A 17561-nucleotide genomic window follows, 5' to 3' on the forward strand; every position below is an offset into this window, starting at 1 on the left:
CACGCTGTGATTATGACAACAGCAACCCTCGCCTTCCTACACACTCTTAACCAATCTATCCCCCCTTCCTCTCCGTTGCTGTCGGTGAAAGTCTCAGCTCTCTTGTTTTCCACGTCTTTCCATCTGTCTCTCTGTGCATGTGTGACTGTGTGTGTGTAATCAGAAGCTTGTAAAACAGCAGGTGGAGAGCCATCTATTGGTCACAAACCAAACACACGTACACAGAAGCTTCTTGTAAAACGGTTATCTTTTGTAGTTTATACAAGTATATTAAAACTAAACATGAAATAAAAACGTTCTGTCTTCTGAACCATATTAACATGCACAAGAAGCACTCTGCCTCAGTCACCCCTTGATCTCCATTTCCCTCAGAAACCCTCTGTTAACTCGTGTGCTATATTTCAGTCGGAGCTACAACCCATTCACAAAACCACTAATCCACACACTGTTAGATCTCTCAGAGTCACACACACAAAGAAGCGTGCATGTATGTCTACAGGATTAGGGAGGGCCTGCAATGGATGGACAAATCACTGCTAACTCCTCTTCTAATCCGTCTAAGTACACACAAGTACAAATGCACACGAGTAGCTAGGCAAACATGGATTCTTCTGTGAACATGTACACGTGCAAACTTGAACTCTCATTAATTTTCTTTTCTTCAGCAGGCATGTATTTGCACAAACACCCATCACACAAAAACAAACAAATGAAAAAAACAAAAGAACAAAACAAAGATTCATCCAGACCCAAGCAGCAGGACATACGGGTATAAAACATCCAGACAAAAATGTCAAAGACAATACATAATCCTGCTTAAGGAATGTGGGTTGGTGTACTGAAGTGAACAAGAGAAAAGCGTGTGAAGGGAAGAGACTGAAGGTACAAAAGACGGTACAGATTAGAGCGAGAGAAAATTACTGAGAAATGTAATTAGTTCATTCTTCCCAGAGATATACAGCTTTTTCAATTCACAAAACATTCTACTGTAATTATTAAAATGTCAACCATTTCATAGGAAAATGCAGATCATTTTTGAAACTAAGCTCAATTAAAAAAAGTAGTAACATTTTAAAGTGATATGGTTTATTTGTGCAAGTTAAACAGGAGTGAATCACTGGTGTAGTTACTTCTGAGCCTGAAGCAGCTTTTAGACAAAGCTTCACGGATGAATTTCTACTTTCTAGTTCTGATGCTCATTCAGCTGACTCCGATTTATCTTTTGTAAGGACTATAAGACATAAAAGACAAAAATGTGCAGAGGGTTATTTGATAGAGGTTGTCATTGGGAAACCAAATGAAAATTAGGAAATTACAAGATTATCTCAGTTCTTGCCACAAAATAAAGAAAAACTAATGCCCCCAATCTTTATCAGAATTGTTTTTAACTTTAAAAAGTGAATCATGATGCTTATTGATGAGTATGTGAAGTGAAAAGGGTTTGTGTTCTTAATTTTACTGGACTTAATGCATATGCAAAATTACATTGGGACACAAAAGGTAATACGATGTAATGTAAACTGTGTGTAAACCAGCCCTGATGTACTTTTTAATTTAATTTGTGTCTTATTAGACATGTCCTGTAATCTTTCAAACTGCTGTTTGAAATCATTTGAGCTTTCCTGAAGTTTTGTAAAGTTTTTCTTTGTACTCTGGCTTCTATTTCACTTATTTTAAGTACATTTCTACCATGACAACAAATTGTATTTGGGAATAGAAAAAGTCTGACACCTAAAAAAAAACCTGTCTGCAATAAATAACAGACAGGTTTACAGATTCTAAATATCTTTCTGTTATTTAGAAAGATAATCACCTTTCTGTAATCGGTGATTAAGTCACAAGTCTTCTTTGGTTCAAGTTCTGAGGTTAACAGCTGAAGAGTAATCTTGAGCTCAGCCAGGCCAACATGTTTTGGATGCATATATTATACATCTGTTGCATGAAGTTCACAACTTGGAGGCATGATATTACTACAAACACCACCGCTTTAAAATTCATAAAGATTTTCTACAAATCTTGCACCATTGACCCAATATCAACATTCCATGTTCCCATTACATCCCATGCAGACTGCCAGTCTACACTGATAAAAATGCAGACCTAGCACGCAAAATGTTTGTAGGGGCTAGAACGCCAGGGTTGTTGGACCCATTTTCTGCTTAATTCAGTTAATAATTACTTAACCACTTAGACCTCATTATAGACTGTGCCAAGATCATTATGCTTATATAATAGCAGATTGAGTCTTTTCCCTCTCTAAGCGTTCTGGTGGTCAGTAGAGCTTGTTGGATATATTTTATCTTCTGGAGGTAACCCAGCTCAGATGATGAGTCAGATCATTTCAGAACTGAATCGGTTTGCAGACAGGTTGACAGGTGTGAGATGGGTGACTCTGGAGGTTTGCAAGGAGCACAGTGCTAAACATAACAGCTCAGGTGACAAATTTTAACACAAACACTACCGCACACTAAAGCTGCTGGTATAGCTTGTCGTCATGTACACTGTTTATTTTTCCCTTTTCTGACAGAATGAAGGAACAAGAGCACACTTTGCTTTTGCAGCCATCCATGTCTAATATAAGGATATGGCATTTGCTTAAGATGAACTCCACAGCAAGTAACAGACATGGGCAGACAGACTGGCAGTAAGTGGCATGAACAGGCATGGCAGCAGGTATTGTGTGGATGAAGGAGAGCTGAGTGACTGCTCAGCATGTGTCCTTGTGTGTGAATAACGTTCTCTACTTTTTGAAAGTCACATTGACAAAAGCATAAGACAGGCAGAACATGTTTGTTAAAGTACTCAAGTCTCAAAAAGCACAGCCAGCAGTCGTCAACATCAGCAAGGCACATATTATGTTAAGGCCAACTCTAGAGAGCATGCAACCATTATCCAAACAAATTTCAAACCCCACACAATAGCCACACACACTACAAAACAGAATCCTGCCTGATGAACACTACTCAAACTCATGTATGTAGCACATGTGCATTGTTTTGTTTTTTTTTTAATCTGACCAGCTCTCTCAGTTCAGATAGAAAGAAGAAGGGATTTCTCCAAAACACAGCTTTTGCAAAGAAAAACATAAATAATTTTGAATTATATCAATCTGTGTGGGGCATTCTAAAATTAGATTTTTGCACAAAGTAGTAGTCCATGACATTGCAAATGTCAGATTTGATAGATTACAGCCCCATTCCTGTCTTCAGAGTTTATCTGTTAAACTAGTTAATATGTCCACTTTTTTTCTTAATTTTCAAATTAGAGATATGTCTGTCTGGCTCAGAAAACAGAAACTAATCAAAAATAATCAGGAGCATATCCTTCACTAGGAGTTCTTCATAATAAATGCAACCAATAAAGTATAAATGACCGACCATCATTATGAATAATATACATGCAACTGAACATATAATGAACATATAATTCATATAGATTAAATGCATTTCTACCAAATACTAAGGAAATGTATGTGAACATCTAAATCAGAATGACCAGTGAGCTCTACTGCTGTCCACTATTTTACACATTGAGGTGGAAGAGAAGGAAAAAAACGATGTGAGAAGTGGATAAAAAAGAGGACAGAGGGATAAAATCAGGATAAAGGTACAAGTAAATTAAGTCAATGATGATGTCATTGTGTAGTAGTAAGAAAGAGAAAGACAGCCTAAAGAAAGACAGACAGGAGAAGTCTATTAGCTAATACAACTCATGCAGACAGCCTCCTGCTGCTTAGGATATTGATTCGAGGATATTGTGCTGAATGCTGTGTGAGTGAGTGATGGTTAAACCCTGGCTGTGGGCCTCAAGGCATAATATAGTACTACAACAGCTCCCTCTTTGCACCAGGCACTTGGTCTTTCTCCTCTTAGTGAGTGTGCGTGTGTGTGAGTGTGTATTTATTCACACATATAAAAATTATTCAGAGAGACAAGGAGACATAAAGAACATTGAAGTGTTTGTTGTTTGAACAGTTATACAATATAAAAATGGAATGGTAAAATAATAATTTTGATGAGAAAAAAAACGTACAGATTGTGGTTCAGAATAAATAAGTAAACATGATGACTTCTTAAGTAAAAAAAAAAAAAAAGTAGGGTTGTGTGTATTTCAAGAGGACAGCATAATGGAATGCTTCAGTTCAAGATTTGCCAGCAGCACTTTTCCCATACGCCTTGGAGCCAAGATTTCCCCGGCAGGCCAAGGATACTACTAACTCTCTTTCTCTCTCTCTCTCAAAGGCACTCACACTTCTTACTGTTTGAGCGGCAGAAAAAAACGAGCTTGAAGTGCGAAGAACAGTCTTGCTCACTTATAGGAGCGCAGTCAAAAATAATAAAATTAGAACAAAAAAGGTAGCAGTGCTTCTAGGCAGTAAACCTTACGCCATTGGAAAGCTTGAGAAAGGATTTTAAGAAAAATGCATTTGTGGGTTGTGTACCACAATTGAGTTTGTTAGTTGCACCATGAAAATTTTGCCAAATGTTCTCTGTCAACGGCAAACAGCTTTTGGTGGTGGTATTGTGATGGTGTGGGATCCAATCTTCCAGTCATCAATGGAGGTCATGTCAAAGCAGACTGATGTCAACATGAGATTCTATGACCAGCAGGAATCCCTTATATCCACTCTTAGGAACCAGGATTTCATTTGTCACCCCTACACCGGGGGGAGGGGGGGTTATCAAAGAATTACTCCAGACTGTGGATGTAAGGTCAATTATTAATTTCAATCTGAGCCTCATTGGTCACTTGCAGGATCAGCTTGGATGTGCTATTCTTGCCAGAGTGACCAACACAATCGCAATGTGTCACTTTACATGATGGATGGTCGAGGAATGGGATGCTATTCCACATCAGTGTTTGACATCAATTTGATGGAGAGTATGAGGTGGTTGTGATGGCATAAAATTTGTCTGCGCAGTGCTCAACCCTTGTTTGTTAAATGTGTACATTCATAAATTTCTAAGATGTCTTGTTTCTTCTAAGACAACATCAAACAAGAGTTAATAGCATAGGTATGAGTGACAGAACTTTGCAAGTTTTTTATGGGTGTAGCTCACATAATAAACTCTGCTGCTCAATCCGCCAATGCATTGTCCTCATAAACGGTGCAACATTTTGAGGAAATAATAGTTTGTTATACAAGAAACTAGATACAGAAAAAGCACAATGGAACAGAAACCAAATCATTCTTATAAGTAACTTTTCAGGAATGATTTGGCCAGAAGAAATTTCTTTACAACATTAAAAGAGCCGCATCAAAACACACAAGAAAATGAGCAACCATTAGAATGAATTATAATTCCATAACTTTGAGACTCTTTTTTATGAAAGTCTTACCTGGACAAAATAATAACCACAAATCCTAAAGTAATGGCTCCCAGTTGTCTCTTTGGATTGCCACAATCTATTGGTAGCTCAGTTTTGGAAAGATTTCTAGTCATTGTATAAAATGATAACCCACAGAGTTGGAAAAACTATTTCCATTGCACAAAACGAACAGTGCAGATAACTTTATGTTGAATTTCCCCTTAAAGCAACTAACAGATCAGCTTTTCACATGTTAAATATTAAAATAAACTAAAAATCATACAGAAAAACATAGCAATATAAAAATCGTCTTTCAGAAGAGAAATCTGGAGCAGCTGACTTTATTCTATTGAATAAAGCAAAGAAACAGATCATTTCAAAAGTTTTAGAAAATGCCACTATCTTAACTAAAATAGCTGTTGATTTCATGACTCACATAAAAAAAGCCTGGGTTCATATCCTTGACCTTACATATGTGCTCAGCTGAAACGTCTGTTAGATAATCGCCAGCAGCTCCAAAGCTGTTACACCCTGCAACTGACCCTGCAATCTTAAGTCTCAGTGGAGACAAGGAGTGAGAACGTCTTCCCTTGAGACTAGCATTTCTTCAAAAATAATAAATGTAAGCAGTTCATATGTGGATTTCCAGGTATTTTGAGCATAAAATTGTTTCTATAGTTAGGGTTTCATGGAATACTTCAGGCTAACTGTCTCTGAGCAAACTTGGTTTCAATTAACCTAAAAATTTATCTCCTCCAATCATAGCGAATGCAATAAATAAATCTTATCTTTATTAGCTGAGTCTCACTGGCTTAATTTGAGCATCTGAATGAGAACTTCTTATCTATCTCCATAACATCAAAGAGCAGCTGACTGAACAAGTGATGTATCATATTGTTTTGGTCAACTAATTATGCTGCATAACAGATAATGAAGATTAGACAAGTAAGCCACTTACTATAAGAGTTCAATTATACTTATAATGTGATGTGGGTCAAAGCTTAAACAAAGAAACAAAATTGAGATTATGAGATGCCACTCCATTAAAATCTCAAACTCACTTTACTTGACATTCATCTGTGCAGTTGCCAGATTGACGGGTTTATCAGTAGAACTGGGCTCCTGGCAATGCAGAACACAAGGCTGGAAAGTCCTTGATGCCAGAGCTAATAACATCAGATTAAACATGACAGTCAGACTTACAGCTTTTAGGCTGGAACAGCAGTGTGACAGCACTTTGTCTGTAATGACTCAGCAGTGAGCTTTGTCTTATAGCTAGAGACACAACTTGACCTGCAGCTAACTTATCCATATCTGAAGAGGAACTGCTTAAGAACACAAGTAGCTGAATATTCAAAATGCCAAATGTTACCATTCTCACCTCATTCAACACAACTGCTCCAGACTTCCTGATTTGTCAGCAGGCAGCAAAGGCCATGGAGAGGTTTCCAGACTATATCCCACAATGAGGAACGTGGGCCGAGGGACTCAGCACTCCCTGGAAAATAGAAACATCAAATGTTAAGCTAAACATGTGAATAAAACTACTTTCATAGGATTGATGTGATGTTTTAAACCTTTGATTACAAAATATATACCCTTGTAAGCCTAAGGAAAAAAAAAAAAACCACACAATGAAGAATGCCTTTGTAGAGAAAGCTTAGGATGTTTCTGTATGTCTGCTAGTGAGAGCCACACATTGCAAAGCTGTTATTAACCACCATAAAGTGTGAATTTTAACACTTCCTTCAAAAAACATTTCAGGCAAAAAGCCTTGAGGAAGAAAAAAAATTGTCTGCATTAACCTATTCTCATCACGACACCACATCTTACATAAGGAAAGACTGTTTTATATCTGTATAGAGACAGATATATAGATAATTTAAAATAGACTCATAACATAACCCTAAGCCAACATTGCAGTTAAAGAAGAAGGATCATTTTCCTGTTCAGAAAAGTTAGTATATTATGTTGTTTCCATTTTCAAAGCAAAAGGCTAGCAAAGAAGATTTGTGGTCAAAACACCTAAAAAGAAATATTTATGCTGCACTATGTAAAATTCAAGATAACATTATATTAATGTTGGTGATGGGTTTTTCAGTGGAAGGAAATGAAGCTCGGAAAATATATTCTAAAAAAAAAAAAAAAAAAATCCTAAGAGAGGGGGGGTACTGACAGTACTCAAACTGTAAGAGCAAAATGAGATCAGAGGAATAATGTCACAACAATGTTCCTAAAGCAAAGCTTTACATTTGTAAGAGAGTAGAATGGTGTGCTCCTGATGTCAATTTAGAGAAAATCTTTCCTCTCAAAAGCAAATAGAAAGGATAGAGCTAAGTCTGATTTAATGGAAGATTTTGAGAAAAGGAAAGTTGTTTCATGTCTTTTGGCATAATGTAAGAAACTGCCTAGTTTTATATGAAGGGTAATAATCAGAAGAAGAAAATACATCTGACGACTGACAGTCATTTAATCGGTACCCCAACCTAATCGACTGAGATCAGGCAAGCTCTTAGGGACATAATTTATTGTTCAAACGTTGTTCTCTTTGATGGGTTTTACACTTGCGCTTCACCTGGGACCTGTCAAATTAAAAGAATCTCCAGATTAGCTTTAAAGACATCAAATGTGCAACACGCAGACTTGAGAAACACCCATATACACCGTAACAGACAGGTCAGGTGATTGTCGACAGCGTACACATTCTCTGTGGGACTAATTAATCTGGTTGTTTTGGAATGATGTGGATGTTACGGAGAAACAAGACAAACTCCCTGCTGTTGATCAGCTGCAGTAGGGGCTGTGGGGAGTGCCAGTGATTCCAAACATCCTACTGACCCACTTTTTATGAGTGTGACAAAGACAAAAAAAAAAAAACGTTGGCAGAGTGGGAGTGAATGTGGGCGACTCTCTTATTGTTCTAAAGCACTCTTACAGGCAACCAAGGCAGGAATTACAGTCTGAAGGATACATTAGTGACAGCAGGAGATGCCTTTCCATGCACACTTTTATAATATGCATGACAACTCAATTCTACCAAGGATTGAGAGCTACTGTGCACAAAATACAACAATGGAACAGTCAGGCAGAGAGAGAAAAGGAGAAAATGAATATCCAATGTCAGATGTGAGAAAATCAATCGGATTCTGTGGTGGGCTTTAGTGTGGAGCTAAACTAAAGCCTTTACATGAATTAAACTAGCTTTACACACAAAGCAGAAGGGTTTGAATGAACAAAGTTGTTTCCAGAGAGGAGTCAAAGGAGGAAAAAAAAATAGATGACTACACTGAGGGAATAGAATGAAAGATGCCAACTAGCAAAAGAATCTATCAAATCTATCAGATGATATACAGAGAATGTAACAACAAATCGAAAGATAGCTAAATGGTTAGAAACGTAGAGGAAATCCAAAGCGAAGAATTAAGAGAATTAAGAATACAGAAAGAGAGAAATAGAAATTGTCTATTCCTATTCCTCTCACCGGCAAGCAGTGAGACAGAGAGAAACAGATGGTGGCAGAGAAGAGGCATATATACAAACTCACTGGCAGAACAACACTGGCACAGCCAGCGAGGCACAGCAGGGAGTATAAAAAGCTGAAGAAGGTCAGCAAAAAGGGTGGAGGAAGATGATGAGGATGAAAGCAAAGCAGGACAAAGACAGTTATGCACACAAAAAGCATTTACCGACTTTATTGGAAAAACACAAAAGAAAAGTTATTCTATGCCATCTAAAAATGTTTACAGTATGTCTCTCTGATAATTCAATAGTGAAAGATTTAGGTTGCTTGGAATGTCTGCACAATTCCAGTGAGGTAATGTGCATATATGGACCTCTTTTGTTGATGAATTTGGACTCTGTGTGCGTCCAACATGACTTCTATCAAAACTGAGAATCTGAGGCATGATTCAGGTTTAAAAGTATATATAAATAAACACAAAAAGAAAAACTTGTGCTCGTGAGAACAGGAAAGCTTTGAGTTTGTTTTCCAATTCATACACATTTTGTTCTGATTCGAGGTCTACAGGAAGCTGGCTTAAGAGAACAGGGCCTCGGTAAGTAAGCGCATCCTCAGAAGGCTTGGATCTAATTTTGGGAACAGCTAAAAGGTCTGCACCTGATAACCCAAGAGAACTGATGGGGTTTTACACAGTGAGATGGTCAGAAATTTACAGAGGGAAAGCAGTCCATTAGCTACTCTGAACTATTATGGGACTTGAAAAGCGATTCAGATTTGAAAGGAGAAACAATCATGCCACTTGAATGGAATACTTTTATATTCTTGTGCTTCTGTATGAACCACGAGCATCATAATCTTGTAGTTTAATTCGTACAAATCATTCCTTGTATACTGTTGTATTGCAGTAGCCTTATCTATCAAAAATTGACACAGCGTCAGTTTGAGAGACATATCTGAAATCTCTGTTTTATTCTTAAGGAGTAAAAAGAAGTTGGATGTTTGGGGTAATATAATCAACAGTGACTGAGTCCTAGTCCAAAACAATTCCAGGATGTCCAAAGTCTTCATTACCTTTTACTAATTTGAAAGAATGAAGGATTAAATTAGGGTTATTAAGGATAAAAAATGTAATAACATCACATGGTAAGTACAGTGGAGAATCTGTGATCTCGATTTTCCATTACAAAGGATTTTGTGGCATTATGGATTCTATAAAAAAAAAAGAATAATAATAAGATCTAATGATCTGTGCAAGAAAACGTAAAATTGTGCCTCATGGCTGAATGGTATAGCAGACGCACAACAAACAGTTCTCAATGCAGTTGCCCCCAGTTAGATTCTCTCTCTGCCCTTCTTCTGGTCTTATCTGCCATTTAATAAAGGTGACTAGGGCAACCAAAACCCAACAAAAAAATTGAACTTAAAGTGGATTGTGATTTGCTCTTTTATCAGTGTAACAATTGAAAACAAATGAGCTTGAGTCCTATTAGGGCTTTAAAGTAGGGAAATGGGAAACCTAAATTCCAATAAATGCATTTGCAGTTTATATTTGCTTCATGGCTGTAGTTTTTCACACAATATTTAATAAATTGTTCACAGCTACAAATGAAAGATAGACCGATGAGTGTTTTCTTCACTATTGATGGACCAAATGGGTGATTTGTATGCAAATTTTCAATCCATTGTGTGAATGTCCTTCTGCTGTTTTTGGACGAAGTGAGTAATAAGTTTATGATCAAGCATGTGTTTCTGCAACTGTGTGCAGTGATCTGGACCAAATGCTCTCTCTGTGAGTGTTGCTCTTTGCTAGACTGCATGCTGGCATATTTAGACTATGAATACTTCTGTCCACTCAACCATCACTTCATCTGTTTTAGAGATCACATTCTTCACATTCAGTCTTCGCCAGATGTACAGGCACTGTGGTTGCAAAAATGCTTTCTTGAGGCACAAGTTCTTTAACAGTCTGTTCTAAATGTCTATCTTGAAGCTGTAGGGATTAGGTCGTCAAAAAATATTTATTCTCAGGAGGCTCTTCTTTTCTTGAATTTTGATCTATTGCAAGATAAATGTAATGTAAAAAAGATAAGAGTGGAGAAAATACAGCTAGACTAAACCCAAACTGAATGTTCGTGTTTAGTAAGGCTATTTTGTTCTCTCCTTTCTACCTTGACCCAAGCCAATTCCAGCTCATTTGTTAAAGGCACTACAGACAATGATGGTCATAGGAACATGTACGCATAGCTGAAATGCCTCAGGAGCTGACGTAGTGTCTGACAGCTGTTTAGTTTCTTAAGACAGAAGAATGCATTGAATTTTTTTGTGGGTGTGTAATCCAAGTGGCTGACCATCACAGAATTGTAGAGGAAATGCCTCCCTCAACCACAACTCAATTTTCCAGATCTATCACAATCTTACAGTAACAAGTCATGTCACCCGAAACCTTAATCCAAACATTCAGTATGACCAGAGCAAGAAAGATGTACAAGGGGTCCACCTAATAAGAAATGCGTATTAAGGGTTCTCAGAAGTGCCATTTAGGTCATCTTAAATTTGTAAAACAGTATTCTCAACAGCTTTTGTAACAGTTATAATAGGGCAACTGCTGAAAATGACTGTAGGACTATGCAAGTCATCTCCAACTTTGCACACAGCCGCTAAATAGACACAGAGGAAGGAGAGACACAAAGCCCTGGAAATCTTTGTTAAACAACTAAACCAACTAAAGATCTGGACTGTCCAATTTTCCTTTGATCCACTGTCTTGTTGTCAAGTACTGATATTTTATTGCTGTACTGATTATAACATAGCTCTGCTCAACAGATGGCAGCAAATGTTCAGTAATTTATTCACAGCTACAGCACATAAATGCAGAAAAATGACATAAAAAAGACAACCTTGTTAGTTCTGGGACCATTTTAGTCAAACAACTCAATTACCATGGCTGAGTTCAGGTTTGAATAAGCTTTACAACACTCTGACATTAAGAATGTTATTGCAGGAGTTAAAAATTAACGATACAACGTTTTTGGCAACCACTACCTGTGAAGCCTAAAAGATATAAGCTCCTATATTTTTATTTTATTTCTCACAAAGATTTACAAACATGTCCGCCCTCATTTTTCACTGCAGCTAAGTGTATAAAGAAACCATAAATACATCCAGACAAAATAAACAATAAAGAGACAATGGGCACAACAAACTTCAAATGTGTCTGTGAGTGTCTGCTTCTGCATTAAGAGAGCATGCTGAGAGACAAGGAAGCGAGTTTTCTGTGCCAAGCCTCTCTTTGGCAGTCAAACAAGGACACATACACTAACTCACTCTTTTACACACACACACACAAACACAGAGCTGAACATTTTTAATTGGCCCTGATCTGCCGGTTACTGTTCTTGCCACTCTCTTCACCTCAATGTGCTGGCCCCCCGCCCCAGTGCCTGGCAAAGGCACAGCTGGACTCGAGAATGTGGGCGTGTTTCTAAATGTGTGTACCCCAGAGTTAGTTTCACTCATGAGTCTGTGTTAAAGTGCAAGAAGGTGGTGTTTCCAGTTAATAATGAACCGCACTTACACTTTGTGCAAGATTTATCAAGTCCTTTCCAGGAAATCTATGAACTAATCTAAATATGTATGGTTGTGTTGAAAATGTGTGTGAAGAATGCAGCTTCTTTGTCCTTTCCAACCCCAATGAAGTACTTTTGGCAATTCCAGATAATGTTTGAAGCTAGAGAGGATTTGTTTGCTACATTGGTACATGCCAGTAATTTCTAGTGTTTTTACAGAAACTCTCAACGTGAAAGTCTGCGACCACAGGAGTGTGCTGTAGAGCACTGAAGAGTAAACAACCTTGATAGACTAAATCTTTCAATGTCACCTAAAGTTCCAGTCTGTGAAGGTGAGTGAGGGTGCTTTTCGTATGTGTGCTAGATTTATACACCTTATACAAAGCAAATTGCATCATCCCCTGCTGTATTTCTGCAAAACATTCTCACTCATTCAACACTCACGCTGCAGACACGCACAACTACGAGCAAAGCAAGGTCAAAAAAAAAAAAAGATGATGAGATAAGCATGTAGTGAGTGGGCTGTATGTGAGAGAGAGTGTGTGACAGCATCATTACTAGAGTAGAGCACTCTATGCCTGATTGATGGAGATGAGGTTGTTATGGTCGACTGCTGTGAGCTCATTGCCCGGCAACCAGACAATTGGACCTAGCTGATGTCTGTCCATGTCCATGTGTGTTTGAAGTCCAAGTCCTGCAGCTCACAGTGTAAAGCATTATGAAATGAGAGATATATTAACAATTTGTTGCAAATCAACTTTGTGACATAACTGACAATTGTCAAAAAGAATGCAATCACTATTGAATATTCAGGTCACACAGAACAAACACATTGAGTGAGACCATGTGGAAAATGTTAGAATACTGGCTAAAAGCAAGTCAGAATTTAGATTTCAAAATTAAGTTTTAAATAGAGCTTTGATACAACACATATTTATATAAAGTCATACACATTCTCATTTTTTAACTAATTAGCAAAGGGGAGTATTTCTGCAGTTCAAATTGGATATGTTTCATTTAATCATGTCACCAGATGTGAGCAAATTCTTCAGAACAATGATTACAAAAGTTTAAAGTTTCTATACCTAAAACTTTGGATATGGATATGATGTAATGTTCCCTTAATGGGCTTACATCTTTGTAGAGTTGTTAGGTAGGTTGTGTCTACATGTTTGACAGGACATTCCCATAACCAACAGGTTATTATAAAGCTATAATAATATTACCGGCAGTATTTATTTATCATTTGTCTCCTGTTTCGTTTTGTCACAATGAGTCAGTTTCTTTCAGCTAACAATTGTTTTACCAATTGAGATATATTTCAAAACAGCAGGTTGCTTTAAAAATTGTTTAACAAATGCAGTCAGTAATGGAAGACTGAATCAATATGTTTAATTAAAACTAATTTTACAAATGCATCTATAGACACTTAAGATAAAAATTAGTGGCTGTCAAATGACCTGCAACAGAAATTCTGGTTGTTCTAAAACCAAGTTTGCATAACTATGCCTTAAGATATTTAACCAGTCCATACCTGTTGTCTTCAATATTTTCCTGATCTTTTATGCCAAAATGGTTCATAGATATGAGTGAATTAGTGTAGCAAAATCGTGATCAACTGGTTTGAAAATGACTGAAAGAACAGCAACTATTCAAATGACACCATGAACAGCCCGAATAAATAATGATCTAACCCACTTTAAAAGAATACAAGAAAGTATTGTACTTTGGAGACAAAATATAAACACATATGTGACTACCGGTAGATATTTTTGCTAAATTTTCTACATGAATACCAAAGCCATTCAATAATATAGCATAGATTCTGAAAAACCAGGATGTTATCGGTTTCATTAAGAGGCTGAATTGAATTTATTCTCTTTACAGAATGCCTTTATTTATCTCTGACTTATTTCAGCAGGAAAATAAAACCGTCTGTCTCTCTAGGAACTTCTGTTCTTTTTTTCTTCCAATCTAGCACAGCAACCTTGGGTGACGTGTAAGAAGATACATCATTCAGCTTCTCACATGTGTCTCATCGGGTTACCAGTCGTACACTTGCAGACAAATACGCTGGCCTTCCTCTCAGATGACCTCCCATTGAGAAGCAAACAACAAAGACACAATACAATCATCACAACACAAAGAAACACAATCGGAGCATGGCCTTCTCGACTGAACCAAAACTTATTAAACTCTTTGGGAGACTTCAGAAGGCTTACAGGGCATCGAGAATAAATACTGGAACAAAAAAGTACTTGAACATCAATAATTTGTTATATTAATAAAACCTTTCACTGCATCATCATCTGTAGAGTGCAGATGAGGTAACATGTCTGAAGAAGTGCTCAAAAAGCTGGAGGGCCTTTAACTTCTAATTTATAAAACTTCTAACTAATGCTGGTAATTTTTTTAAAATAAATCCCATATCCTTGTTTGTTTTCAAATTAAAAGACCAGATTAAAGTATTTGATGAGGATAAAGTTTAGGATACTCAAACATACATAAAAAGTAATACATATAATGGGATTTTATATTATAGACTGACACAAAGTACCACATGACTGTGAACCTTTAAGGACATGTGGTTTACATCTGAAAAGTGAGACATTCATTTACATTCAGTCTCTTAAATCCCACGAGACCAGCATTTTTATTTCCTAGCCTACATGCAGGAAGCTGTGGTGGCAGCATCATGCTGTGGGGATGCCTGTGGCTGGTTTGGTGTGATGTAGGAACATCACACAAAACTTATACATGCTGTAGCTGAAACAGTGGCACCACCCAGAACATTTTCATAGGGGTAGCAAAACCATGTCAATGAACATTTCAGTGGAGTACAGATAAAGATAAAAAATATTATTTATTTATTGGGTTTTATATTTGTACATAACAATCAGAATTGGAAAATTGTTCAATTATAGGATTCGTATAGGTATGGTTTGCAACATAAGGCAGTGGTACCATATGGAGGTTGCAAAGGTATTTATATGTGGGAAAGACTTACTGAGGCACAAACCACCAGATGTGCAAATAAAGATCTGCAGCTATTGCTATGTTTTAAACACTTGAAGGCCATATTAGATTTTGAGGTTATGTTTGGTAAGCAAACTTAACTTTTTTCTATTATGTTTTCTGACTTGTGTGAAAATTTATATTTGAGACATCTGATGTGAATAAAGACTGTTTTTGTGAGGAAAAAAAACAAAACACAGGGATCATCTTTTTGTCAGTATCTTCATGCTTTATGTCAGACTTGAAATGTGGTTGTAACATGACAAAATGTAAAACACATAAATGTAAATGAATTTCTTCGCAAGGTACTGTAAAACCAGATTGTATAACACTGTTAACGTATTTAAAAAATGTATGGTTGTGTAATTTCCTTCAACCAAGATTAGAGGGATGTTTGTTGACCGTGGCCTACTTTTAAAAATGGGTCAGTTCTGCCCAAGATCATGCACAGGCTTACCACCTTAGGAAAAAAAAACTGTTCATTGCAAAGACACTTGTTCTCTGGTTAAAAAGCCATGGCACATCTTCTTTTCATTCACCCAAAGTGTGTCAGCGAAAACATGCATCAGGCTCGTGTGGTGGGTTGGTGTTTTCATAGTGTGTTTTATAAAACCTTTCCTTTTCATCTCTCCTCCTGTCTGCAGTGGAAGTGAAAATTATTAAAAGTATTTACAAGCAGACTCTGAAACACTGCAGAATGAAAACAGTATCTTTGAGCTGAAACCAGATAAGGCGCAGACAGAAACGAAGGGAAAAAAAGTGCGACAGATGAGGAGAGACTGATAACAGAAAGAATAATTTAAAGAAAGAGAAGAACTACAAAAGAAACACAGAAACCAAGTTGAGGCTGAATGTGATAAAAGAAGAATAAAAAAGGCTGCATGAGCTTCTGTCTCCCTCTCTTTCTCTTTCATTTGTAGATCTTCAAAGACTAACACAGCACTCCCGAGACAGTTAGCAATACTTGTAAGGCACACACACACACACACACACACAGACACCCATTCTGGTAAACTCTACTGGGAGACGAGCGCTGCAATGCCCTCCTCTGAACCTAAGCAATGATATGCTTGGATCTCAGACACACAGATGAAGAGAGTGGAAATGGCTGAGTAAGACAAACTGATGGCAAGAACGAGAAAGAAGATCTAATTAGACAAATTGTACTAAAAGTATAAGGTGGGAATAAAACTGTCACCTCAAAGCAGGTTAGAAGGATTACCCTGCAATGGAGGCACAATTAATTGACGAATTTAAACAGTAGCAATACTAAACTGAGACAGATCTTAACTATTTTTCTAGATATCTGTTCAAACCAAGAGGAATCAAAAATAAATGCTACTGACAAAATGCTAAACATTGTAGGATTTAAACTAACGTACAGTTTGTCAGCATATGAATTACAATATTATTGTCTTAAACTTGTAGTTCTGAGTTAGGGGCCATTTTATACGTATCTATATAGTCCTTTTAGAAATATAGAAACAGTGCCCCATACTTTAGGACAAAACCAGGGAAGTATAAAAGGAAATCTTCAACAAGCAAGTTATCTATTACAGTTAATTCAATGTATTTATCAAATGTATCAATTATTTATCACAGCAACCCAAGACAAATGTAAAAGAATTGAGGTTAACATTGTTTTAAATCAAATTAGGCTGGTACTTATTTGTGAGATAACTGTCAATTGTAGCTTTTAAGCAATAGAAAATTAAATGTGAATATAATCTGAAGATAAGGATAATGCTTTTTTTTTTCAATCTGTCATTTCTGCCTTTGATAAAAAGCATTTAACTTTATTTATGCATTATTAATTTTACACACGCTTATCTGAAACCAAAATCATGAGATAAGGATCCTTTGAACCTGAAACGAATAGAGAAAACTATTATACCATAGAAATGATTAAAGAACCTGCAACCAATATTCTTCTATGTTCATAAGCGTACAACTGCAGGTTATTATTTTAAACATTTTTGCTTTTTCCTCAGTGCAACTGAAACATTATAAGAAGCATTTTTTTTTGTCTTTAGTATTTTTTAACATTTAGATTCAAACACAACACGTCTTTGTTTTTTTCCCTCTGAGGCGAGGTAATGAGTTTCACTCAGCAGCATGAAAATGTTTTCTGTGTAAATCTTCATCGTTTATCTGCATGGCCAATAAGGTTGGACTCCTAATTTGCTTACGCTGTTAAAGCATCTCTGTGT

The 17561-nt window shown here is 36.8% G+C and overlaps 1 protein-coding gene across 7 annotated transcripts in view; it reads right to left on the minus strand.

Annotated features, from left to right (window-relative positions):
- The window catches only part of atxn1a (ataxin 1a), a 98540-nt gene that overhangs the window by 23575 nt on the left and 57404 nt on the right, over positions 1 to 17561 (minus strand). For 6 of the 7 annotated variants that reach the window (XM_044139465.1, XM_044139469.1, XM_044139466.1 and 3 more), the window contains one exon: positions 6692 to 6808. The gene's annotated coding sequence lies outside the window, so the exon portion shown is untranslated. Of the gene's footprint in view, positions 1 to 6371; positions 6477 to 6691; positions 6809 to 17561 lie in introns of all 7 variants that reach the window. The other variant, XM_044139471.1, reaches the window with a different exon arrangement.

This window comes from Gambusia affinis, linkage group LG14 (genome assembly GCF_019740435.1).
Source record: "Gambusia affinis linkage group LG14, SWU_Gaff_1.0, whole genome shotgun sequence".
In the NCBI taxonomy this organism is placed as follows: Eukaryota; Metazoa; Chordata; class Actinopteri; order Cyprinodontiformes; family Poeciliidae; genus Gambusia; species Gambusia affinis.